Source organism: Bombina bombina, chromosome 1 (genome assembly GCF_027579735.1).
Source record: "Bombina bombina isolate aBomBom1 chromosome 1, aBomBom1.pri, whole genome shotgun sequence".
In the NCBI taxonomy this organism is placed as follows: domain Eukaryota; kingdom Metazoa; phylum Chordata; class Amphibia; order Anura; family Bombinatoridae; genus Bombina; species Bombina bombina.
Genome location: NC_069499.1, coordinates 131,925,586 through 131,952,436, shown reverse-complemented (window position 1 = coordinate 131,952,436; position 26,851 = coordinate 131,925,586). Strand labels below are relative to the sequence as shown.

Below are 26,851 nucleotides of genomic sequence, written 5' to 3'. Positions count from 1 at the left end.
AAATATAGGAAAAAGCAAATTTGTGCTTACCTGATAAATTGATTTCTTCTATGATACGACGAGTCCACGGATTCATCCTTTACTTGTGGGTTATTATCCTCCTGCTAACAGGAAGTGGCAAAGAGCACCACAGCAGAGCTGTCTATATAGCTCCTCCCTTGACTCCACCCCCAAGTCATTCGACCAAAGGTATAGGAAGAAAAAGGAGAAACTAAAAGGTGAGGAGGTGACTGAATTTTTCAAATGAAAAAATATAATCTGTCTTAAAATGACAGGGCGGGCCGTGGACTCGTCGTATCATATAAGAAATCAATTTATCAGGTAAGCATGAATTTACTTGCGCGATACAATACCAAAGCTACAGGACACGGATGAACGGGAGGGACAAGACAGATGCCTAAACAGAAGGCACCACTGCTTGAAGAACTTTTCTCCCAAAAATAGCCTCAGAAGAAGCAAAAAAGTATCAAATTTGTAAAATTTGGAAAAGGTATGAAGGGAGGACCAAGTCGCAGCCTTACAAATCTGTTCAACAGAAGCATCATTTTTAAAAGCCCATGTGGAAGCCACCGCTCTAGTAGAGTGAGCTGTAATCCTTTCAGGAGGCTGCTGTCCAACAGTCTCGTATGCCAATCGGATGATGCTTTTCAGCCAAAAAGTAAGAGAGAGGTAGCCGTAGCTTTTTGACCTCTACGTCTTCTTGAATAGACAACAAACAGAGAAGATGTTTGACGGAAATCTTTGGTCGCTTGCAAGTAAAACTTCAAAGCACGAACCACGTCCAAGTTGTGTAACAGACGCTCCTTCTTAGAAGAAGGGTTAGGACACAGAGAAGGAACAACAATTTCCTGATTAATATTCTTATTAGTAACAACCTTAGGGAGGAATCCAGGTTTGGTACACAAAACCACCTTATCAGAATGGAAAACAAGATAAGGCGAGTCGCATTGCAATGCAGATAGTTCAGAAACTCTTCGAGCCGAAGAGATAGCAACTAAAAACAGAACTTTCCAAGATAGAAGCTTAATATCTTTGGAATGCAGAGGTTCAAACGGAACCCCTCGAAGAAGTTTAAGAACTAAATTCAAACTCCATGGCGGAGCAATAGGTTTAAACACAGGCTTGATTCTAACCAAAGCCTGACAAAATGACTGAACGTCTGGAACATCCGCCAGACGCTTGTGCAGTAAAATTGATAGAGCAGATACCCGTCCCTTTAGGGAACTAGCTGATAACCCCTTCTCCAATCCTTCTTGGAGAAAGGACAAAATCCTAGGAATCCTGATCTTACTCCATGAGTAGCCTTTGGATTTGCACCAATAAAGATATTTATGCCATATCTTATGGTAAATTTTCCTAGTGACAGGCTTTTGAGCCTGAATCAAGGTATCTATGACCGACTCAGAGAATCCCTGCTTAGATAAAATCAAGCGTTCAATCTCCAGGCAGTCAGCCACAGAGAAACTAGATTTGGATGCTGGAACGGACCTTGAATGAGAAGGTCCTGTCTCAGTGGTAGTTTCCACGGTGGCAGAGATGACATTTCCACCAGGTCTGCATATCAAGTCCTGCGTGGCCACGCAGATGCTATCAAAATTACCGAAGCCCTCTCCTGTTTGATTCTGGCAATCAGACGAGGAAGGAGAGGAAAAGGAGGAAACACTTAAGCCAGGTTGAACGACCAAGGTATTGCTAGAGCATCTATCAGTACTGCTTGGGGATCCCTTGATCTGGACCCATAACGAGGAAGTTTGGCATTCTGACGAGATGCCATCAGATCCATTTCTGGTGTGCCCCATTGACGAATCAATTGTGCAAACACCTCCGGATGGAGCTCCCACTCCTCCGGATGAAAAGTCTGTCGACTTAGAAAATCCGCTTCCCAGTTCTCCACTCCTGGGATATAGATTGCTGATAGATGGCAAGAGTGAGTCTCTGCCCATCGAATTATTTTGGAAATCTCTATCATCGCTAGAGAACTTTTTGTTCCCCCTTGATGATTGATATATGCCACAGTCGTGATGTTGTCCGACTGGAATCTTATGAATTTGGCCGAAGCCAGCTGAGGCCACGCCTGCAGCGCGTTGAATATCGCTCTCAGTTCTAGAATATTTATTGGAAGGAGATCCTCCTCCTGAGTCCACACACCCTGTGCCTTTAGGGAATTCCAGACTGCACCCCAGCCCAATAGGCTGGCGTCCGTCATCACTATGAACCATGCTGGCCTGCAGAAACACATTCCCTGGGACAGATGATCCTGTGACAACCACCAAAGAAGAGAGTCTCTGGTCTCTTGATCCAGATTTATCTGAGGAGATAAATTTGCATAGTCCCCATTCCACTGTCTGAGCATGCATAGTTGCAGTGGTCTGAGATGCAAGCGAGCAAACGGAACTATGTCCATTGCCACTACCATTAGTCCAATTACCTCCATACACTGAGCCACTGACGGCCGAGGAATGGAATGAAGTGCTCGGCAGGTGGTTAAAATCTTTGATTTTCTGATCTCCGTCAGAAAAATTTCTTAGAGTAGGCAAAGAGAATGACTGGGGTGTGGAGTCAAGGGAGGAGCTATATAGACAGCTCTGCTGTGGTGCTCTTTGCCACTTCCTGTTAGCAGGAGGATAATATCCCACAAGTAAAGGATGAATCCGTGGACTCGTATCTTATAGAAGAAAAAATAATTTATTTCTTTTTTTATCCGATTAATCGAAAAAATAAATCGGCCGATTAATCTATTATGAAAATAATAGTTAGTTGCAGCCCTACTTCCGAATAAGGTAGTGCTTTACAAATAAATCATATCATACAATAACAGATACATGGAACTGCTGGTGTTCATCTGTCAGAATAGGCAGATTATAGCATGGCTGTTAAATTCATTATGTAAATACTACTAGTGAGAATGAATATTGAGAAGCCAGCCACACAATGTTTTGCTAGGAGATATATATATGTATGTGTATGTGTGTGTGTGTGTGTGTGACGTTTCGGAGATCAATCACCCGTTCATCAGACCAAACAAAAAGTGAACAAACAACAGTGTTTAAATCAGGTGTTAACCCCTCACCCAAAATCAGAATAGGACAGCCCCATAAGACTCATGTGATATGTAATCTATCAAATTGGCAACTAAACAATACAAACTATTACTATTTAGAATTAAGAAAATCACTAATCATAAATAACATAGATAAAAATCATATTCAAACTAATATGTATAATAAAATAATTTGTTTATTTTTCAACAGCATCTATTTTTCCCTTGTAGCTACTGAAGCCTTCCTTACATCACTCACTCCCTGAAGGGGAGGGTCTGATGACGTTTAACACTCAAGGTCGGTGTTTGGCCACGCCCACGATGCACACGTTTGGCGGCTTTGCTAGCTACAATGGCTACGACGTTGATCTAATTTGTGAGTATCATTGATACTTTTATGACATTAAGGTATACAGTACTATTTATGGCTGTCACAATTCTGGTGATATTGCCTTGATGTCTTTATAAATGTAACAGAACTATTTGATTGCATCTTTAGTTAATGAATGGGTATTTGTCACTATTCCTATAGCAGTGCACAGTTTCAGCCCCTTTATATAGACATATTATTTTATTATACATATTAGTTTGAATATGATTTTTACACTGGTTACCTATGTTATTTATGATTAGTGATTTTCTTAATTCTAAATAGTGATTGTTTGTATTGTTTAGTTACCAATTTGATAGATTACATATCACATGAGTCTCATGGGGCTGTCCTATTCTGATTTTGGGGGAGGGGTTAACACCTGATTTAAACACTGATGTTTGTTCACTTTTTGTTTGGTCTGATGAAGGGGTGATTGATCCCCGAAACGTCACATACGTTTTGTGCTAATTAAAGCACTTTTTCACAATCCAGCGAGTGCAAGCCTTTTTTCTTATTCTATTATTATATTTGCCTGCACCCTGGTTGATGCCCTTTTGAGTGTGAGTGCGCTCTTTTTGTTATCTTATATATAATAATATCCAGCATAAACGAATCAACCCTACAGATGCAGACACCTGGGTGCAAATATAGCCAGTTAAAAATTTAAAAAAAAATACTGCACTCTCAGGATTTGATAAACAAAATAAAGTTAGCTTTAATTGATGATGTTTCAGGGAACGATCTTCCCTTTCCTCAGATCAAACAAACAGTGAATAATAGTGAACACACCAACACTTTATAGGTATGTATAAGCAAATCTATACATAAAGTGTTAGTGTGTTCACTATTATTCACTGTTTGTTTGATCTGAGGAAAGGGAAGATAGTTCCCTGAAACGTTATATATATATATATATATATATATAACGCATCGAAATGGAAATTCTGGACCGAAACCGAAAATCCAGGATGCACTTGGCCAAAAACCGAAAAGGTCTTAATTTAATTATCTTTAATTATTTTAAAATATAGTTTTTTTACATAATAAGACTATTTAAAGGGACATTATACACTCATTTTTTCTTTGCATAAATATTTTGTAGATGATCTATTTATATAGGCCATAAAGTTTGTTTTTTTGTTTTTTAAATGTACAGGTATAGTTTTGCTTATTTTTAAATAACATTGCTCTGATTTTCAGACTCCTAACCAAGCCCCAAAGTTTTATGAGAATACCGTCAGCTACCTACTCCAGCTTGCTCCTGTTTGTGTAAAAGGTCTTTTCATATGCAAAAGGAGGGGGGGAGTGTCTTATTTCCCACTTACAGTGGGCTTTCCAGCTACCTTTTAAACAGAGCTGAACTGAGAGCTTCTAAGTAAGTTTTTAAACAATTTTATACTGGATTTTTATATCAGTACCTGTGCATTCTTTATAGTAGTGTCTATTACATAGAGTTTTATGAAAATTAGTTTCTTTATACTGTCCCTTTAATGAATGAATCTGAATTGAAAACCTGCAAGCCAATAAAATAACCACACTTAATGAAAATACCACACTAAAATTGGATACAAAAATCTTAAAACAATAATATGCTTCACAATAATTTGACAGGAAAAAAACAGGTAAAAAACGATAATGTCATTTTCCGCCAAAATGTTTCTGCAACCTAAATTTCAGGGCATCCTTACTTACTGTATTCTTTATATACTTCTGTGTAACAGAATCAGATTTAACAGTTGTTTTTTTTTTACCAATTATCCAAATAAAGTATAGTCTTAGAAAACTTATTTTATATGCAAAACAGTAAGTCAAATAATTAACTCAAACAGCAGCTCTAGGCTAGCATCAACTTTGAAATATACTACACAATATATCTTTACAGAAAATAACAAGTAAAAAACCTGAAATAGCTAAAAATGACATTTTCGGCCCAAAACATTTCTGCAGCCGAAATTTTGGTGCATCCCAATATATATATATATATATATATATATATATATATATATATATATATATATATATATATATATACACACATACACACACACACACATACATATATACATACACATACATATATATATATATATATATATATATACACACATATACACATACATATATACATACATATACATATACACACACATACACATACACACACACACACATACATGTGTGTGTACAACAAGAAGCCATAACTCTATAGATGCAATGCCTGGGATAACAGATTTGTTAATCATTATAAGCACCAAGAAAGGGATCACCATAGAAGTTTTGCCGGTTGAAATTAATCAGATAGAATAATGAAGGTTTATTACCTTAAATGGACTATTGTACTAGGACAGCTTTCATCTGACAATCTAAAATAGGGTCTGGATGCTAACGGAGAAACTCCTGTGTGTAGTGCTGAAAGGAAACAAGGAATTTTCCATTGCACTACAGCAGTCTGTAGCACACTGGAGTACACTAGATAAAATTCATGCATGAGCATAGCAAGAGGGGATTTGATATATAAGCACAGCCTTGATACACCGTACTTTCAAACAAAGCTACGCTTCTAGCCTGTATAAACTAGTTACATGGAACAATGCAGTGTTCATTTTAAATTTCAGAAAAGTGTCAATGATCAAATATATAATTAAAAGGACAGTCTAGTTAAAAATAAACCTGCATGATTCAGATAGGGCATGTCATTTTAAACAACTTCCCAATTTACTTTTATCATCAATTTTGCTTTTTTTCTCCAGGGATTCTTAGTTGAAAGCTATACCTAGGTAGGCTCATATGCTAATTTTTTAGCCCTTGAAAGCCACCTCATATCTGAATGCATTTTTACAGTTTTCACAACTAGAGGGTGTAAGTTCATGTGTGCCATATAGTTAACATTGTGTTCATGCCCGTGGAGTTACCTAGGAGTCAGCATTGATTGGCTAAAATCCAAGTCTGTCAAAAGAACTGAAATAAGGGGGCAGTTTGTCTAGGCTTAGATAAAAGATAACCACAGAGGTAAAAAGTGTATTAACATAACTGCGTTGGTTAGGCAAAATTGGGGAATGGGTAATAAAAAGATTATCTTTTTAAACAATAAAAATTCTGGTGTAGACTGTCCCTTTAATCATACTAATTATAATGATGATGATAATAATAATAATAATAAGTAAGGTGAGAAATGGACCAATGGCCACACAAAGCAGAATTGAGTATATCTTTGTTTCTCTATCCAGAGGCTTTGCTTAGACCTGGCCATAGGATTGCCTCATATTTGGAATTGCCTACATTTGCCTGAATCTTGCTAAGTATAGAAATAAAGAAGCCTTTTCTTGCGGAGAGTTTTAAAAGTATCCCAATTTGAAACACATGGCCAATTTAAAAAAAAAAAATTACTTTTTGAAAAAAGTTGCATAAGTCATGCTAATTAGTGTGGCACATATATCATTTTTTTCAAGTCAAATATTTTTTTTTGGACGGCAGACGCACCAATAGCACTGAACACAATTTAATTGCGCTTATTTATATATCTTTGTGTGTAGGTGTATGTTGTGTAGTTATGGTAATAACATAGTAAGTAATACTTGTATAATACAATAATAAAAAAAAATCTTTACAAACAAAAATATAAAAGAATATGAATATTATAACATAAAAATGATATTAAGTTTTAATACAATATATATATATACATATTGCGGGCAAAGTAAGAAATTGGATAATCCTAGCATTACCCGGGTAAATCTGACATTAAGCAAATGATGTAACATGATAAATCTTCTCAGAGTGCATCGAATCACAGCATCAAACATATATAAGATGCAGTGTAATTCACACATCTTCACTATCTTTTTTGCCTTTGCCTGGGGGTTTCAAGGTGGGCGAAGCCCCCCTTGTAAACCTCATTCCCCAAGGTTCACTTTCGGTGGATGCCAGAGGATTGGCGGGGCACCCCACTTTAACCCCCCAGGCAGAGGCAAAAAAAATTGTGTAGATGGGGATTTACATTACATCAGGCTTTATCCACAGCCGCTTGGGTAATGTCAGGTTTAACCAGATAATCCTAGGATTACCCAGATTTCTCAGTTTACCCGTAACATTATATATATAAATTGCTGTTTAGACAAATCCCGGTAGCACGTAAGCAACTGGTTCATAATAAAAACAACAACAACTTGGCTGGGTTCTACGCTTCATTTTAATTTATAAATTTTACCTTTGCCTCACCAACTAATGTTTATAACTGACAGGTGAAAAACTTTAGGTTAAGCAGTTGTGGCTCACTCTCCATATTTGATTTTGCTTACTGACATGCCAAAAAGCCTGTTAGGTTTGTGTATTTTGTTAGAAATTGAATTCCTAGTAAGGAATTCCCCTACAGCATCAGTATACACGTACGCATCTTATACTTCTGAGACAGCAAATTTACATTTTCTTTCACAAGTCTTGTTTTAGTGGTCTGGCAATCACTGAAACCAGGAACACCCTCCTCACACATACTTAAATACAAAAGAAAAAAAACTGAAAAATAAATCAATTAAAAAAAACCTAACCTCTGGCATGAGCATTACTATATATATATATATATATATATGTGTGTGTGTGTGTATGTATGTATGTATGTATGTGTGATATGTGCAGCCAATCAAAGGCTACACAAGTCCCATTCTCCTAAGGCAGTTTTCCGTAGCTCATTCTCCACAGATAAAAACACTCTGCTCATGTTCCCTGTAGTTGGACTGTACTGACCCTCTTGTCTCAGTTTATCAAATAGGGCTGTTTGAATTTTTTTAAAAGCTACTTCTAACAGATTATTTTTATATTTCGCCTAAAAGTTAAAAAGATGACTGCACCTTAAAGGAACTTAAATGTGTTAGAGGATTTTATTTTTGCACTGTTGCTTACATATCACTATGTATTTATCCTCTGAAAAGGGTTAAAAATGTAGTAAAAGTGACTGTAACCCGACATTTTTCTTTCATGATGCAGTTGGAAAATACAATTTTAACCCCTTAATGACAACTGACGTACCAGGTACGTCCTGCAAAAACTTGCAGTTAGTGACAATGGACGTACCTGGTACGTCAGTTGTCTTAGAGAGTGCTGGAAGCGATCGCAATCGCTTCCAGCAGCTCTCAGGGTATTGCAGTGATGCCTCGATATTGAGGCATCCTGCAATACCCTTTAGAAAGCATCCGATGCAGAGAGAGCCACTCTGTGGCCCTTTCTGCACCGGTAGCGATGCAGCCGTTCGTTGGTGGGTGGGAGCTTACAGGGAGGAGGGTGGGCGGCCCATCGCTACCCGGCATCCGGTTCCTTTAAGTGCATTGTGCACGCTGGATGCCGGGAGCGTGCGGGGGGCTGCGTGCGCGCGTGCGTGTGTGTGTGCGCGCGCAGCAATCACTGGCACTGCCACCAATGAATTTTGGTAAGAGGGAGGGGGGCAGAATTTTTTAAATAAATGATCAGGATCAGGATCTGGATCTGGTGGGGGGGGGGGTGGGTTGGGGCAGCTACACTACAGAAAAAATAAAAATAAAACATGCAAAAACACTTTATTTTTTGGGGAAAACTGGGTACTGGCAGACAGCTGCCAGTACCCAAGATGGTGGCAATTAGGTAGGTGGGGAGGGTTAGAGAGGTCTTTGGGGGGGATCAGGGAGGTTGGGGGTTAAGGCAGGGGTCCATCACAGCTGAATAATTAAAAAAAAAAAAAAAAAAAAACACCTTTTATTTTAGTACTGGCAGACTTTCTGCCAGTACTTAAGATGGCGGGGACAATTGTGGGGTGGGGGAGGGAAGAGAGCTGTCTGGGAGGGATCAGGGGGTGGGATGTGTCAGGTGGGAGGCTAATCTCTACACTAAAGCTAAAATTAACCCTGCAAGCTCTCTACAAGCTACCTAATTAACCCCTTCACTGCTGGGCTTAATACAAGTGTGGTGCGCAGCAGCATTTAGCGGCCTCCTAATTGCCAAAAAGCAACGCCAAAGCCATATATGACTGCTATTTATGAACAAAGGAGATCCCAGAGAAGCATTTACAACCATTTGTGCCATAATTGCACAAGCTGTTTGTAAATAATTTCAGTGAGAAACCTAAAATTGTGAAAAATTTCACTTTTTTTTTTATTTGCTCGCATTTGGCGGTGAAATGGTGGCATGAAATATACCAAAATGGGCCTAGATCAATACTTTGGGTTGTCTACTACACTACACTAAAGCTAAAATTAACCCTTCAAGGTCCCTACAAGATCCCTAATTAACCCCTTCACTGCTGGGCATAATACACGTGTGGTGCGCAGCTGCATTTAGCGGCCTTCTAATTACCAAAAAGCAACGCCAAAGCCATATATGTCTGCTATTTCTGAACAAAGGGGATCCCAGAGAAGCATTTACAACCATTTGTGCCATAATTGCACAAACTGTTTGTAAATAATTTCAGTGAGAAACCTAAAGTTTGTGACAAAATTTGTGAAAAAGTGAACAATTTTTTTTATTTGCTCGCATTTGGCAGTGAAATGGTGGCATGAAATATACCAAAATGGGCATAAATCAATACTTTGGGTTGTCTTCTAAAAAAAAATATATACATGTCAAGGGATATTCAGGTATTCCTGACAGATATCAGTGTTCCAATGTAACTAGCGCTAATTTTGAAAAAAAGTGGTTTGGAAATAGCAAAGTTCTACTTGTACTTATTGCCCTATAACTTGCAAAAAAAGCAAACAACATGTAACCATTGGGTATTTCTAAACTCAGGACAAAATTTAGAAACTATTTAGCATGGGTGTTTTTTGGTGGTTGTAGATGTGTAACAGATTTTGGAGGTCAAAGTTAGAAAAAGTGTGTTTTTTTCCATTTTTTCCTCATATTTTATATATTTTTTATATTAAATTATAAGATGTGATGAAAAAAATGGTATCTTTAGAAAGTCCATTTAATGGCGAGAAAAACGGTATATAATATGTGTGGGTACAGTAAATGAGTACGAGGAAAATTACAGCTAAACACAAACACTGCAGAAATGTAAAAATAGCCATTGTCATTAAGGGTAAGAAAACTGAAAAATGGTCCGGTCATTAAGGGGTTAAACAACATTCTAATTTACTTCTATTATCTCATTTGCATAATTCTTTAGATATCCTTTGTTGAAGAAATAGCAATGCACATGAGTGAGCCAATCACACAATGCATCTATGTGCAGCCACCAATCAACAGCTACTAAGACGATTTAGCAATGCTTTTCAGTAAAGGATATCAAGAGAATGAAGCAAATTAAAAAATAGAAGTAATTTAGAAAGCTTCTAAATAATGAAAGTAAAACATTGGGTTTCATGTCCCTTTAAAGTCAGCTCCAGAGCAGCAATTAGGAAGTAGCTGAACACATCTGGTGAGCCAATGACAAGAAGCATATGTATGTAGCTACCAATCACCAGCTAGTTCCCAGTAGTACATCCTGCTCCTACCTAGGTATCAGTTTTGCCCTTGACCCTAAAGCCGGAAAAACTTGTCTAACCTCAATCATGATCCCTTTATGGTGGTTTTCTGTTTGCTCCCGATATTTATGAAAAATATCCTGTATCATATACTTAGTCATAAAAGCACTAGCTGTTATAACAAAGTATACACAGCGCTTTAGTTCCCAGCAAACATAACGAACAAACACTGATGACTGTAAAGTCAATATCAGATCAAATGGTTTAAGAGCTTCAAGGAGAATAACTTGGAGGCACAAAGACAAAAGTAATAAACCTTTTAAATGGAACAGTTTGAGATTGAAATATAAAATGCTTAAAATGACAGTAAAGCCAAAATTAAACTCATCATCCAGATAGGGGTGCAATTTTAAACAATTTTCCAATTTACTGTTAACAAATTTGCTTTTTTTCTCTTGATATTCTTTGTTGAAGGCTAATCCTAGGTAAGCTCATAGGTTAATTTCTAAGCCTTTGAAAGCCGCCTCTTATTTCTGTGCATTTTATTAGCTTTTACAGCCAGACAGTGCTAGTTCATGTGTGGCATATCAATAACATTGTGCTCACTCCGGTTGAGTTATGCATGAGTCAGCACTAATTGGCTGAAACGCAAGTTTGTAAAGAGCACTTAGATAAGGGGGCAGTCTGCAGAGGCTTAGATACAAGGTAATCAGAGGTAAAAATTGTATTAATATAATAGTGTTTGTTATGCAAAACTGAGGAATAAAAGGGATTATCTTTTCAAACAAATATTTTCAAGAAGATTGTTCCTTTAATTCTATGTAGCAAAAAAAGTCACCTTTACTCATGGAAATTGTGGGCTTTCAAATTTCCCCAAGTTAATATAAAAAAGGGACACCAACATATATAGACCTAAGACCTTATCTAATCTCTTATGATAAGTACAACTAGCGACTCTTTTATTTGTCCCTAAAGTGTGGCTGTTTATATAGCAATGTTAAAGGGACAGTCAACACCCAAAATTTTGTTGTTTAAAAAGATAGATAATCCCTTTATTACTCATTCCCCAGTTTTGCATAACCAACAGTTATATTAAAATACTTTTTACCTCTGTGATTAACTTGTATCTAAGCATCTTCTGACAGCCCCCTGATCACATGATCTATTGACTTTAATTTTAGCCAATTAGTGCAGTGTGTGCCACAAGCCACGGGCGTAATCACAATGTTATCTATATGGCTCACATGAACTAGCTCTCCCCTGTTGTGAAAAGCAAATAAAGCATGTGATAAGAGGTGGCCTTCAAGGGTTTCGAAATTATCATATAAGCCTTCCTAGGTTTAGCTTTCAACTAAAAATACCAAGAGAACAAAGCAAATTGGTGCTAAAAGTAAATTGTAAAGTTATATAAATACATGCCCTATTTCAGCGGTCGCCAACCAGTGGTCCATGGACCACTGGTGGTCCACGAGAAGATGTTGGTGGTCCTTGACACCATCAAGCAGGAATCTCCTCTGATGGTTTCACCCCCATGTCTCCTCTGATGGTTTCACCCCCGTCGCGCCGCAACTCCCTACAGTGCCTGACTGGACATCAGTGAAAACCGATGGTGGAGAAGTTAAACTACAATCACCCTACGCACGTTGCGTAGTACTGCGCAACTTGCGTAGCTAGATTGTATTTTTAACTCCTCCCGCCCGATGTGCTGCTCAGAGAAAGATGCTTCCATTCTAAAGCCAACAGAGGTTGGTATAGTCTTGGCTTGAAAATAATGGAACTAAAGGATATAAAAAAGAAAATCTTTAAAAAACAAATTTCTCTCTTATATTTCATTTATTTTCTTACCTTTACCTGTCTCTTTGTAGTAGTTTTCCCGATTCCTTCAGATAGACTTACATCACTGTTTGTCTTCCTCCCCCACATCTCTTTTTTTATTAAATATGAATTATTTTTTATTCTAATAATTGTCCCGCGCACAAAGCCATTCCCCCTGAATTCCAGTAATTGCCATCCAGCAGATCAGCCATATCCCACCAGTATTATAGTAATTGCCAGTAACATCAGTCGTGGTTAGCTCACATCCATATTGAGAGCTTTCTGATATAAACTTAATTTACGACTCCAATGTCTGTCCATGATCATAAGTAGTTTTGATTGATTCCTAACTGGGGAGGTAACATGGAAGACTTGGAAGTCTTGTGGTCCTTTTAAACATAATTCTTTTTTCCCCCACTTTCTGCCTCTCTGTTTCCAGCTCAAAAGTTGGCACTCACCCTTCATTTGTCATTTGGAAGTATTCTCTCAGTTCTGTCATTCAGTTATTTAACCTTTTAAAGCCGTTATGCCGTTCTATTCCGTCATAATTAGACTGGGCTTTAAAGCCGTTATGCCGTTCCATTCCGTCATAATTAGACTGGGCTTTAAAGCCGTTATGCCGTTCCATTCCGTCATAATTAGACTGGGCTTTAAAGCCGTTATGCCGTTCCATTCCGTCATAATTAGACTGGGCTTTAAAGCCGTTATGCCGTTCCATTCCGTCATAATTAGACTGGGCTTTAAAGCCGTTATGACGGAATGGAACGTCATAACTAACGGCTGTCCTGAAGCCTTCTGTGCTTCAGGGATTTAATCGCGGTCTGGAGGGCGTTCCTAGGATTGTAGGGACGCCCCCCAGATGCGATCCAATAATTGAAATCTCGCGATCGTATGCACGATCGCGTAGTTTCAATTTGTCTACATCGGAACAGTTGTTCCGATGTAGGCACTTTAACCCTGTCACGAAAGGGTTAATTCCAAAAAATAATTCTTAAAAATGTGTAAATATTTACATAAAGTAAAGTTAGCTATGGGTATACTAGTTCTGTATAGTATGTGTGTATATATATATCCAAAAAATCCCACAGTAGATGGAAAGCGCCACTCACTGGATTTTGAAACAAAGCAAACAACTTTTTTATTTACAGAGACACTACTGTAAATAAAAAGTTGTTCGCTTTCCTTCAAAAATCCAGTGAGTGCCTCTTCCCATTTTTTGGGATGTATTATTATCAAGCTGGACACCCTGGTTGCTGGGTTGCTGACTGAAATGTGAGAGTGCCTGCCTTTTTCCAATTATATATATATATATTATGGGGTTAGTTACAGGAGAAGCCATCCAGGAAAGTAGACCGGGATGAAAAAAGACAGGGATTTCAGCACTCTTTTGAAAAAATCATTTTAATAATAAGCTCTAATTATACAATATAGTTATAAGTAACCTGAGGTGAGTGCAGAGGAGGCGTTCTCCCCCGCGAAGTGAGCAATGAGACACAAGTAAAGTATCAACATTTACCTACACACAGAGTAAAAAGTACCCAGATAAATTACTAAGTAGATACTAAACAAACAAACCTGACCGGTCAGGGGTATGTGCGAGTGTTTTGGAGCAGACGCGCTATAACATTATAGATGAGATGACCTCATTATTAGAGACATGTCAAACCTTCTACACCCTGCTGCTCACAGCTCCTCATAAGATATGCCTGGAGAATACAGAGGTCATAGCTGGGCAGGTAAAAGAAAATGGGATCTAAGAAGAGGATGACTGTCTTAATTGTAACGGTCCAAATAAAGAAAGGCATGCAGTAATTATGCGTACAGGCAATAAAGTATATTCAGGGGAGACGCTGTAAAGACCTACTACACCCTGCTGCTATTGGCACCTCATGAGAGAGGTATAACACCGGGCAGGTATAAGAGATGGGATCTAAGTGGTCAATGCAGTCATACCCTCAGGATATGTACAGTCCAACTTGCAAACATACAGTAAACATTAGATAGCTTGTGCAGTAAATTATACACAGTTCGCATAGATTGCTGTTGGAGGTCGTATGTGTCAGTTCATTAGACAGTTCAGACAAAAATTGCAAGCAGTAACTGTTAGTATCCAGCAAGCAAGCAAGTGTAGAACAGCACAGAAGGAGGCTGCTTAGTATGTAAGCGTTTGCCAAATCTTCAACTTTTGTTGATAGCTAGTGAACTCATTTTATATACACACACACATATACATACATATAGAGGTTTGTACCTTTTAAAAAGAATTCATGTTAGTGGTCCATGGGATTCAAAATTGTGAGTTTAGTGGTCCCTGAGGTCTGAAAGGTTGGCGACCCCTGCCCAATTTGAAACATGAAAGATTTTTTGGACTTAACTGTCCCTTCAAAGTGACTTAACGTCCTATCAGATAGTTAATATATTATTGCTAGATTCCAACTATTCATTGTTTGCACACTTTAGCGACTCTTCCTCAGCAGAAGAGATTAGTTAACATAAAACTAGATTTCAATATGCTGTCACCCATAACCTTACAGAAACTAAAACTTTACACTTAGTTCTTTACCAATTTTAAATTAAACAAAAAGCATCTGGCAAATTATTTTCAGGTAAAAATAACTCATATCTAGCATTAACTTAGGCCTAGATTTAGAGTTTGGCGGTAGCCGTCAAAACCAGCGTTAGAGGCTCCTAACGCTGGTTTTAGGCTACCGCCGGTATTTGGAGTCAGTCAGGAAAGGGTCTAACGCTCACTTTCCAGCCGCGACTTTTCCATACCGCAGATCCCCTTACGTCAATTGCGTATCCTATCTTTTCAATGGGATCTTTCTAACTCCGGTATTTAGAGTCATGGCTGAAGTGAGCGTTAGAAATCTAACGACAAAACTCCAGTCGCAGAAAAAAGTCAGTAGTTAAGAGCTTTCTTGGCTAACGCCGGTTTATAAAGCTCTTAACTACTGTGCTCTAAAGTACACTAACACCCATAAACTACCTATGTACCCCTAAACCGAGGTCCCCCCACATCGCCACCACTCGATTAATTTTTTTTATGTACCCCTAATCTACTGCCCCTAACACCGCCGACCCCTATATTATATTTATTAACCCCTAACCTGCCCCCCACAACGTCGCCGCCAGCTACCTACAATAATTAACCCCTAATCTGCCGACCGCAAAGCGCCGCCACCTACATTATAGCTATGTACCCCTAATCTGCTGCCCCTAACACCGCCGACCCCTATATTATATTTATTAACCCCTAATCTGCCCCCCTCAACGTCGCCTCCACTTATTAACCCCTAATCTGCCGAGCGGATCTCACCGCTACTATAATAAAGTTATTAACCCCTAATTCGCATCACTCCCGCCTCAATAACCCTATAATAAATAGTATTAACCCCTAATCTGCCCTCCCTAACATCGCCGACACCTAACTTCAATTATTAACCCCTAATCTGCTGACCGAATCTCGCCGCGACTGTAATAAATGGATTAACGCCTAAAGCTAAGTCTAACCCTAACACTAACACCCCCCTAAATTAAATATAATTTAAATCTAACGAAATAAATTAACTCATATTAAATAAATTATTCCTATTTAAAGCTAAATACTTACCTGTAAAATAAACCCTAATATAGCTACAATATAAATTATAATTATATTATAGCTATTTTAGGATTTATATTTATTTTACAGGCAACTTTGTATTTATTTTAACCAGGTACAATAGCTATTAAATAGTTAAGAACTATTTAATAGCTAAAATAGTTCAAATAATTACAAAATTACCTGTAAAATAAATCCTAACCTAAGTTACAATTAAACCTAACACTACACTATCAATAAATAAATTAAATTAAATACCTACAATTAAACCTAACACTACACTATCAAATAAATTAAATACAATTCCTACAAATAAATACAATTAAATAAACTAACTAAAGTACAAAAAATAAAAAAGAACTAAGTTACAAAAAATAAAAAAATATTTACAAACATTAGAAAAAAATTACAACAATTTTAAACTAATTACACCTAATCTAAGCCCCCTAATAAAATAACAAAGACCCCCAAAATAAAAAAATGCCCTACCCTATTCTAAATTACAAAAGTTCAAAGCTCTTTTACCTTACCAGCCCTGAACAGGGCCCTTTGCGGGGCATGCCCCAAAGAATTTAGCTCTTTTGCCTGTAAAAAAAAAAAATACACAATATCCCCCCCCCAACATTACAACCCACCACCCACATACCCCTAATCTAACCCAAACCCCCCTTAAATAAACCTAACACTAAGCCCCTGAAGATCTTCCTACCTTTTCTTCACCATGCCAGGTTAACCGATCGATCCAGAAGAGCCTCCAATGTCTTGATCCAAGCCCAAGCGGGGGGCTGAAGAGTGACGTCCATCCTCCGGCTGAAGTCTTGATCCAAGCGGGCAGAAGAGGACATCCGGAGCGGCAAACATCTTCATCCATTGGATGATCCGATCAGCCAATCAGATTGAGCTCGCATTCTATTGGCTGATCGGAACAGCCAATAGAATGCGAGCTCAATCTGATTGGCTGATTGAATCAGCCAATCAGATTGAACTTGATTCTGATTGGCTGATTCCATCAGCCAATCAGAATTTTCCTACCTTAATTCCGATTGGCTGATAGAATCCTATCAGCCAATCGGAATTCGAGGGACGCCATCTTGGATGACGTCCCTTAAAGGAACCGTCATTCGTCGGGAAGTCGTCGGAGAAGAAGGATGGATCCGCGATGGAGGTCTTGAAGATCAGCCGGTCGTCATCGGATTGAAGAACATAGAAGATGCGGCTTGGATGAAAATGTTTGCCGGTCCGGATGTCCTCTTCTGCCCACTTGAATCAAGACTTCAGCCGGAGGATGGACGTCCCTCTTCAGCCCCCCGCTTGGGCTTGGATCAAGACATCGGAGGCTCTTCTGGATCGATCGGTGAACCTAGCATGGTGAAGACAAGGTAGGAAGATCTTCAGGGGCTTAGTGTTAGGTTTATTTAAGGGGGGTTTGGGTTAGATTAGGGGTATGTGGGTGGTGGGTTGTAATGTTGGGGGGGGGGTATTGTATGTTTTTTTTTTACAGGCAAAAGAGCTGAATTCTTTGGGGCATGCCCCGCAAAGGGTACTGTTCAGGGCTGGTAAGGTAAAAGAGCTTTGAACTTTTGTAATTTAGAATAGGGTAGGGCATTTTTTTATTTTGGGGGTCTTTGTTATTTTATTAGGGGGCTTAGAGTAGGTTTAATTAGTTTAAAATTGTTGTAATTTTTTTCTAATGTTTGTAAATATTTTTTTATTTTTTGTAACTTAGTTCTTTTTTATTTTTTGTACTTTAGTTAGTTTATTTAATTGTATTTATTTGTAGGAATTGTATTTAATTTATTTATTGATAGTGTAGTGTTAGGTTTAATTGTAGATAATTGTAGGTATTTTATTTAATTTATTTATTGATAGTGTAGTGTTAGGTTTAATTGTAACTTAGGTTAGGATTTATTTTACAGGTAATTTTTTAATTATTTTAACTATTTTAGCTATTAAATAGTTCTTAACTATTTAATAGCTATTGTACCTGGTTAAAATAAATACAAAGTTACCTGTAAAATAAATATAAATCCTAAAATAGCTATAATATAATTATAATTTATATTGTAGCTATATTAGGGTTTATTTTACAGGTAAGTATTTAGCTTTAAATAGGAATAATTTATTTAATAAGAGTTAATTTATTTCGTTAGATTTAAATTATATTTAATTTAGGGGGGGTGTTAGGGTTAAAGTTAGACTTAGCTTTAGGGGTTAATAAATTTATTAGAGTAGCGGTGAGCTCCTGTCGGCAGATTAGGGGTTAATACTTGAAATTAGGTGTCGGCAATGTTAGGGAGGGCAGATTAGGGGTTAATACTATTTATTATAGGGTTATTGAGGCGGGAGTGAGGCGGATTAGGGGTTAATATATTTATTATAGTAGCGCTCATGTCCGGTCGGTAGATTAGGGGTTAATAAGTGCAGTTAGGTGGAGGCGACTTTGGGGGCGGCAGATTAGGGGTTAATAAATATAATATAGGGGTTGGCGATGTTAGGGCAGCAGATTAGGAGTACATAGGGATAATGTAGGTGGCGGGGGTGTACGGAGCGGCAGATTAGGGGTTAAAAATAATATGCACGGGTCAGCGATAGCGGGGGCGGCAGAATAGGGGTTAATAAGTGTAAGGTTAGGGGTGTTTAGACTCGGGGTACATGTTAGAGTGTTAGGTGCAGACGTAGGAAGTGTTTCCCAATAGGAAACAATGGGGCTGCGTTAGGAGCTGAACGCGGCTTTTTTGCAGGTGTTAGGTTTTTTTTCAGCTCAAACAGCCCCATTGTTTTCTATGGGGGAATCGTGCACGAGCACGTTTTTGAAGCTGGCCGCGTCCGTAAGCACCACTGGGATCAAGAGTTGAAGTTGCGGTAAATATGCTCTACGCTCCTTTATTGGAGCCTAACGCAGCCATTCTGTGAACTCTCAATACCAGCGGTATTTAAAAGGTGCGGCCAGAAAAAAGCACGCGTAGCTAACGCACCCCTTTGGCCGCAGTCTAGCAGTCCAAACAATGTCAAAGGAAATAAGAATAAGCATAAAACAGAATTTATGTTTACCTGATAAATTACTTTCTCCAACGGTGTGTCCGGTCCACGGCGTCATCCTTACTTGTGGGATATTCTCTTCCCCAACAGGAAATGGCAAAGAGCCCAGCAAAGCTGGTCACATGATCCCTCCTAGGCTCCGCCTACCCCAGTCATTCGACCGACGTTAAGGAGGAATATTTGCATAGGAGAAACCATATGATACCATGGTGACTGTAGTTAAAGAAAATAAATTATCAGACCTGATTAAAAAACCAGGGCGGGCCGTGGACCGGACACACCGTTGGAGAAAGTAATTTATCAGGTAAACATAAATTCTGTTTTCTCCAACATAGGTGTGTCCGGTCCACGGCGTCATCCTTACTTGTGGGAACCAATACCAAAGCTTTAGGACACGGATGAAGGGAGGGAGCAAATCAGGTCACCTAAATGGAAGGCACCACGGCTTGCAAAACCTTTCTCCCAAAAACAGCCTCAGAAGAAGCAAAAGTATCAAACTTGTAAAATTTGGTAAAAGTGTGCAGTGAAGACCAAGTCGCTGCCCTACATATCTGATCAACAGAAGCCTCGTTCTTGAAGGCCCATGTGGAAGCCACAGCCCTAGTGGAATGAGCTGTGATTCTTTCAGGAGGCTGCCGTCCGGCAGTCTCGTAAGCCAATCTGATGATGCTTTTAATCCAAAAAGAGAGAGAGGTAGAAGTTGCTTTTTGACCTCTCCTTTTACCAGAATAAACAACAAACAAGGAAGATGTTTGTCTAAAATCCTTTGTAGCATCTAAATAGAATTTTAGAGCGCGAACAACATCCAAATTGTGCAACAAACGTTCCTTCTTCGAAACTGGTTTCGGACACAAAGAAGGCACGACTATCTCCTGGTTAATGTTTTTGTTAGAAACAACTTTTGGAAGAAAACCAGGTTTAGTACGTAAAACCACCTTATCTGCATGGAACACCAGATAAGGAGGAGAACACTGCAGAGCAGATAATTCTGAAACTCTTCTGGCAGAAGAAATTGCAACCAAAAACAAAACTTTCCAAGATAATAACTTAATATCAACGGAATGTAAGGGTTCAAACGGAACCCCCTGAAGAACTGAAAGAACTAAGTTGAGACTCCAAGGGGGAGTCAAAGGTTTGTAAACAGGCTTAATTCTAACCAGAGCCTGAACAAAGGCTTGAACATCTGGCACAGCTGCCAGCTTTTTGTGGAGTAACACAGACAAGGCAGAAATCTGTCCCTTCAAGGAACTTGCAGATAATCCTTTCTCCAATCCTTCTTGAAGAAAGGATAGAATCTTAGGAATCTTTACCTTGTCCCAAGGGAATCCTTTAGATTCACACCAACAGATATATTTTTTCCATATTTTGTGGTAAATTTTTCTAGTTACAGGCTTTCTGGCCTGAACAAGAGTATCAATAACAGAATCTGAGAACCCTCGTTTTGATAAGATCAAGCGTTCAATCTCCAAGCAGTCAGCTGTAGTGAGACCAGATTCGGATGTTCGAACGGACCTTGAACAAGAAGGTCTCGTCTCAAAGGTAGCTTCCATGGTGGAGCCGATGACATATTCACCAGATCTGCATACCAAGTCCTGCGTGGCCACGCAGGAGCTATCAAGATCACCGACGCCCTCTCCTGATGGATCCTGGCTACCAGCCTGGGGATGAGAGGAAACGGCGGGAATACATAAGCTAGTTTGAAGGTCCAAGGTGCTACTAGTGCATCTACTAGAGTCGCCTTGGGATCCCTGGATCTGGACCCGTAGCAAGGAACCTTGAAGTTCTGACGAGAAGCCATCAGATCCAAGTCTGGAATGCCCCACAGTTGAGTAATTTGGGCAAAGATTTCCGGATGGAGTTCCCACTCCCCCGGATGTAATGTCTGACGACTCAGAAAATCCGCTTCCCAATTTTCCACTCCTGGGATGTGGATTGCAGACAGGTGGCAGGAGTGAGTCTCCGCCCATTGAATGATTTTGGTCACTTCTTCCATCGCCAGGGAACTCCTTGTTCCCCCCTGATGGTTGATGTACGCAACAGTCGTCATGTTGTCTGATTGAAACCGTATGAACTTGGCCTTCGCTAGCTGAGGCCAAGCCTTGAGAGCATTGAATATCGCTCTCAGTTCCAGAATATCTTCGGAGACAAGTCTGTATAGTCCCCATTCCACTGACTGAGCATGCACAGTTGTAATGGTCTTAGATGAATGCGCGCAAAAGGAACTATGTCCATTGCCGCTACCATCAAACCTATTACTTCCATGCACTGCGCTATGGAAGGAAGAGGAACGGAATGAAGTGTCCAACAAGAGTTTAGAAGTTTTGTTTTTCTGGCCTCTGTCAGAAAAATCCTCATTTCTAAGGAGTCTATTATTGTTCCCAAGAAGGGAACCCTTGTCGACGGAGATAGAGAACTCTTTTCCACGTTCACTTTCCATCCGTGAGATCTGAGAAAGGCCAGGACTATGTCCGTGTGAGCCTTTGCTTGAGGAAGGGACGACGCTTGAATCAGAATGTCGTCCAAGTAAGGTACTACTGCAATGCCCCTTGGTCTTAGCACCGCTAGAAGGGACCCTAGTACCTTTGTGAAAATCCTTGGAGCAGTGGCTAATCCGAAAGGAAGCGCCACGAACTGGTAATGCTTGTCCAGGAATGCGAACCTTAGGAACCGATGATGTTCCTTGTGGATAGGGATATGTAGATACGCATCCTTTAAATCCACCGTGGTCATGAATTGACCTTCCTGGATGGAAGGAAGAATTGTTCGAATGGTTTCCATTTTGAACGATGGAACCTTGAGAAACTTGTTTAAGATCTTGAGATCTAAGATTGGTCTGAACGTTCCCTCTTTTTTGGGAACTATGAACAGATTGGAGTAGAACCCCATCCCTTGTTCTCCTAATGGAACAGGATGAATCACTCCCATTTTTAACAGGTCTTCTACACAATGTAAGAATGCCTGTCTTTTTATGTGGTCTGAAGACAATTGAGACCTGTGGAACCTCCCCCTTGGGGGAAGCCCCTTGAATTCCAGAAGATAACCTTGGGAGACTATTTCTAGTGCCCAAGGATCCAGAACATCTCTTGCCCAAGCCTGAGCGAAGAGAGAGAGTCTGCCCCCCACCAGATCCGGTCCCGGATCGGGGGCCAACATTTCATGCTGTCTTGGTAGCAGTGGCAGGTTTCTTGGCCTGCTTTCCCTTGTTCCAGCCTTGCATTGGTCTCCAGGCTGACTTGGCTTGAGAAGTATTACCCTCTTGCTTAGAGGACGTAGCACTTGGGGCTGGTCCGTTTCTACGAAAGGGACGAAAATTAGGTTTATTTTTGGCCTTGAAAGACCTATCCTGAGGAAGGGCGTGGCCCTTACCCCCAGTGATATCAGAGATAATCACTTTCAAGTCAGGGCCAAACAGTGTTTTCCCCTTGAAAGGAATGTTAAGGAGTTTGTTCTTGGAAGACGCATCAGCTGACCAAGATTTCAACCAAAGCGCTCTGCACGCCACAATAGCAAACCCAGAATTCTTTGCCGCTAACCTAGCCAATTGCAAAGTGGCGTCTAGGGTGAAAGAATTAGCCAATTTGAGAGCACGGATTCTGTCCATAATCTCCTCATAAGGAGGAGAATCACTATCGATCGCCTTTACTAGCTCATCGAACCAGAAACACGCGGCTGTAGTGACAGGGACAATGCATGAAATAGGTTGTAGAAGGTAACCCTGCTGAACAAACATCTTTTTAAGCAAACCTTCTAATTTTTTATCCATAGGATCTTTAAAAGCACAACTATCTTCTATGGGTATAGTGGTGCGTTTGTTTAAAGTAGAAACCGCTCCCTCGACCTTGGGGACTGTCTGCCATAAGTCCTTTCTGGGGTCGACCATAGGAAACAATTTTTTAAATATGGGGGGAGGGACGAAAGGTATACCGGGCCTTTCCCATTCTTTATTTACAATGTCCGCCACCCGCTTGGGTATAGGAAAAGCTTCTGGGAGCCCCGGGACCTCTAGGAACTTGTCCATTTTACATAGTTTCTCTGGGATGATCAAATTCTCACAATCATCCAGAGTGGATAATACCTCCTTAAGCAGAGCGCGGAGATGTTCCAACTTAAATTTAAATGTAATCACATCGGGTTCAGCTTGTTGAGAAATATTCCCTGAATCTGAAATTTCTCCCTCAGACAAAACCTCCCTGGCCCCCTCAGACTGGTGTAGGGGCATTTCAGAACCATTATCATCAGCGCCCTCATGCTCTTCAGTATTTAAAACAGAGCAGTCGCGCTTACGCTGATAAGTGGGCATTTTGGCTAAAATGTTTTTGATAGAATTATCCATTACAGCCGTTAATTGTTGCATAGTAAGGAGTATTGGCGCGCTAGATGTACTAGGGGCCTCCTGAGTGGGCAAGACTCGTGTAGACGAAGGAGGGAATGATGCAGTACCATGCTTACTCCCCTCACTTGAGGAATCATCTTGGGCATCATTTTCAGTGTCACATAAATCACATTTATTTAAATGAGAAGGAACCCTGGCTTCCCCACATTCAGAACACAGTCTATCTGGTAGTTCAGACATGTTAAACAGGCATAAACTTGATAACAAAGTACAAAAAACGTTTTAAAATAAAACCGTTACTGTCACTTTAAATTTTAAACTGAACACACTTTATTACTGCAATTGCGAAAAAGTATGAAGGAATTGTTCAAAATTCACCAAAATTTCACCACAGTGTCTTAAAGCCTTAAAAGTATTGCACACCAAATTTGGAAGCTTTAACCCTTAAAATAACGGAACCGGAGCCGTTTTTAACTTTAACCCCTTTACAGTCCCTGGTATCTGCTTTGCTGAGACCCAACCAAGCCCAAAGGGGAATACGATACCAAATGACGCCTTCAGAAAGTCTTTTCTATGTATCAGAGCTCCTCACACATGCGACTGCATGTCATGCCTCTCAAAAACAAGTGCGCAATACCGGCGCGAAAATGAGGCTCTGCCTATGATTAGGGAAAGCCCCTAAAGAATAAGGTGTCTAAAACAGTGCCTGCCGATATTATTTTACCAAAATACCCAGATTAAATGATTCCTCAAGGCTAAATATGTGTAATATATGAATCGATTTAGCCCAGAAAATGTCTACAGTCTTAATAAGCCCTTGTGAAGCCCTTATTTACTGTCTGAATAAAAATGGCTTACCGGATCCCATAGGGAAAATGACAGCTTCCAGCATTACATCGTCTTGTTAGAATGTGTCATACCTCAAGCAGCAAAAGACTGCTCACTGTTCCCCCAACTGAAGTTAATTCCTCTCAACAGTCCTGTGTGGAACAGCCATGGATTTTAGTAACGGTTGCTAAAATCATTTTCCTCTTACAAACAGAAATCTTCATCTCTTTTCTGTTTCAGAGTAAATAGTACATACCAGCACTATTTTAAAATAACAAACTCTTGATTGAATAATAAAAACTACAGTTAAACACTAAAAAACTCTAAGCCATCTCCGTGGAGATGTTGCCTGTACAACGGCAAAGAGAATGACTGGGGTAGGCGGAGCCTAGGAGGGATCATGTGACCAGCTTTGCAGGGCTCTTTGCCATTTCCTGTTGGGGAAGAGAATATCCCACAAGTAAGGATGACGCCGTGGACCGGACACACCTATGTTGGAGAAATAAAAAATAGTGCTGTGAATAGTGATAGGTTCAGAATTGCCAGCTCATGGTAAACTATTTTTAACTTCCAAAGGAAAAAAAAACAAATTCTCCACATGCAGATTCTTGTGTAAGCAGGAAGATGCTAAATGTAAGTGTAATTTCTACTACAGCAGGAAGTATACATCCTAAATAAAAAAAATCACTCTCTATACAATAAAGTCTGATCCTTACTCCACCCTGCAAAAAAATATTAACTTCTTCTGTCCCCCACTTAGAGCCAGATTACGAGTGGCACGCTACCTGTTGCTCGAAAGCAAAAAGAGGTTTATAGCAGTGTTTGGTATCGTGAGAATTACAAGATGAAAGTAAAGGCGTTCTCTTGAGCACAATTTAATTTAATACACTTCAGAGCTCTGGTTAAAAGTACAGTTACACTAACAATAAAAAAAATTGCATTAAAAAGATATCAGGTCTCAGCTGCTAGAAGAAAAGGGATGCAAAGGGCTTTAACATTGAGATATATACATAGCTGGAAAAACATGAAATATATTTATGCAATATTCATACTAATAAAGTGTTTAACTGCCTATGTACTGTAAATATTTCAAATTCCAAGGTTCTTCACATAGGGGAATATGTTCTAAGTAATTTTAAATATATATATATATATATATATATATATATATATATATATATATATATATATATATATATATATATATACACACACACACACACAGGTATTGCGACTTTTTATCTGATATCTTGTGAGTAGCATTAGGGGCTGTATTAAAGTTGTTTTTTTACTCTGCACAGAGATCCGGTGTTGCGCTTCTCTCGTTTTGTCTTTTTTTTTTTTTACATATACAGTATCTCACAAAAATGAGTAGACCCCTCACATTTTTGTAAATATTTTATTATATTTTTTTCATGTGACAACACTGAAGAAATTACACTTTACACAATGTAAAGTAGTGAGTGTACAGCCTGTATAACAGTGTACATTTGCTGTCCCCTCAAAATAACACACAGCCATTAATGTCTAAGCCGTTGGCAACAAAAGTGAGTACACCCCTAAGTGGAAATGTGCAAATTGGGCCCAAAGTGTCAATATTTTGAGTGGCCATCATTATTTTCCAGCACTGCCTTAACCCTCTAGGGCATGGAGTTCACCAGAGCTTCACAGGTTGCCACTGGAGTCCTCTTCCACTCCTCCATGATGACATCACAGAGCTGGTGGATGTTAGAGACCTTGTGATCCCCCACCTTCTGTTTGAGGATGCTCCACAGATGCTCAATAGGGTTTAAGTCTAGAGACATGCTTGGCTAGTTCATCACCTTTACCCTCAGCTTCTGAAGCAAGGCAGTGGTCATCTTGGGAGGTGTGTTTGGGGTCATTATCATGTTGGAATACTGCCCTGCGTCACAAGTCTCCGAAGGGAGGGGATCATGCTCTGCTTCAGTATGTCACCGTACATGTTGGCATTCATGGTTCCCACAATGAACTGTAGCTCCCCAGTGCCGGAAGCACTCATGCAGGCCCAGACAATGACACTCCAACCACCATGCTTGACTGTAGGCAAGACACACTTGTTTTTGTACTCCTCACCTGGTTGCCACCACACACGCTTGACACCATCTGAACCAAATGTGTTTATCTTGGTCTCATCGGACCACATGACATGGTTCCAGTAATCCATGTCATTAGTCTGCTTGTCTTCAGCATACTGTTTGCGGGATTTCTTGTGAATCATCTTTAGAAGAGGCTTCCTTCTGGGACGACAGCCATGCAGACCAATTTGATTCAATGTGCTGCGTATGGTCTGAGCACTGACAGGCTGACTCCACACCCCTTTAACCTCTGCAGCAATGCTGACAGCACTCATATGTCTATTTCCCAAAGACAA

The 26,851-nt window shown here is 39.5% G+C and overlaps 1 protein-coding gene across 4 annotated transcripts in view; it reads right to left on the bottom strand.

The window, feature by feature from the left end:
* SAMD4A (sterile alpha motif domain containing 4A) overlaps positions 1-26,851 on the bottom strand; it is a 380,149-nt gene that overhangs the window by 337,417 nt on the left and 15,881 nt on the right. The gene's annotated exons all lie outside the window — the stretch shown is intronic.